General features: G+C 44.3%; 1 pseudogene; it reads right to left on the bottom strand.

The window, feature by feature from the left end:
* Positions 1–292: 292 nt before the first annotated feature.
* LOC101566942 lies at positions 293–1,247 on the bottom strand (annotated as a pseudogene).
* Between the last annotated feature and the right edge of the window lie 353 nt (positions 1,248–1,600).

Genomic DNA, 1,600 nt, shown 5'->3' with positions numbered 1-1,600 from the left:
AAATATATATATATTCTATATTAAATATATATTTAAAGACAGTATAAAGTCTATAACTTTTGAAGATCAAGTCAAAATTACAATTTGTATAATTTCTCAAGTTTTAAATACAGAGATATAGTGAACAATTTGCTTCTACTTTTAATTGCAATATTTTAATTTACAAAGAGCATTTAATTTTATATTATGCAAAAAATAACTGACATGGTACATAGAGACTTTTTAAAGGATTTCTTTCTTCTTTTTTTTTTTTAGAAAGCCAGTTTTTTATTTTTTTAAAGCTAGCATGTTTCTAGCAGGTGCCAGTAGTCACCTGCCACACTCATACCAGGTTATCTGTGTAGCCAACAACCAGTCTGGGCATCAGCAGACCAGGCCAGAGAGGTGCCTGGGGAGGCTCTGCCTTGCTGCTAGTACTGACAACTTCTTGCTTCAGTTCATTCACGACGATCTTGCCCTCCAAGTTCCAGATCTTGATGCTGGGGCCGGTGGCAGCGCAGAGCCAATACTGGTTAGGGCTGAAGCACAGGGCATTGATGATGTCCCCTCCATCTAAAGTGTAAAGATGCTTGCCTTCTCTGAGGTCCCACAGCATGGTCTGGCCATCCTGGCCTCCAGAAGCACAGAGGGATGCATCTGGGGAGCCCTCCCTGCACGGTGTTCAGATAGCCAGTATGGCCAGTGTGGTTGGTCTTCAGCTTGCAGTTCGCCAAATTCCATACCTTGACCAGCTTGTCCCAGCCACAGGAGACAATGATAGGGTGGCTGCTGTTGGGTGAGAAATGGACACAAGACACCCACTCCAGGTGAGACTCATCCTGGACAGCGTGTCTGCACACAGCCAGAGTAATCCATAACGTTATGGTTTTGTCTCGGGATCCAGACACAATCTGCCGGTTGTCAGAAGAGAAGGCCACGCTCAGCACATCCTTGGTATGGCCTACAAAGCGTCTTGTGGTAGTGCTCATTGTAAGATCCCAGAGGTGCAGGGTCCCATCCCAGGAACCAGAGAGGGCAAACTGGCCATGTGAGGAGATGACGACATCACTCACAAAGTGGGAGTGACCCCTCAGAGCACGCTGAAGGATGCAAGAATTAGTTCCATCCCTGGTCAGCTTCCACATGATGATGGTCTTGTCTCAAGAGGCAGACAGTATCATGTCTGGGAACTGTGGGGTGGTAGCAACCTGCGTTACCCAGCCACTGTGACCCTTGAGGGTCCCATGGAGGGTCATCTGCTCAGTCATGTTTTTTTTTCTTCAGAGATTATTTCTGGTCTGATTTCCTCTTTATGTTTCTGCATTTGATTCTTTACTTCAGACGCTATTGATTCAGAGATTTCTTTTTTTTATTTCGGAGGTTATTTCTGATCTGAGTTCCTTTATACCTTTTTGCAGTTGTTTCTTTACTTCAGATGCTATTGATTCAGACATTTCAGCTGTGTGATTCCCAATTTCTTCTGTGCTAGTGTCTTCTGCACTTGTTCTGGGTGGGCTTGGGGCCTGAGATTGCATTTTGCTCCTTCTCTTTGTCATTTTGCATAGCACTGTCCTCTGACCTTTGGTATAGAGCTTTGGTGCAATTATAACCTTAGCACCTA

Source organism: Octodon degus, unplaced genomic scaffold (genome assembly GCF_000260255.1).
Source record: "Octodon degus isolate 3935 unplaced genomic scaffold, OctDeg1.0 scaffold00038, whole genome shotgun sequence".
Taxonomy (NCBI): Eukaryota; Metazoa; Chordata; class Mammalia; order Rodentia; family Octodontidae; genus Octodon; species Octodon degus.
Note: the sequence above shows the minus strand (reverse complement) of the source record. Positions and strands in the feature narration are given on the sequence as shown.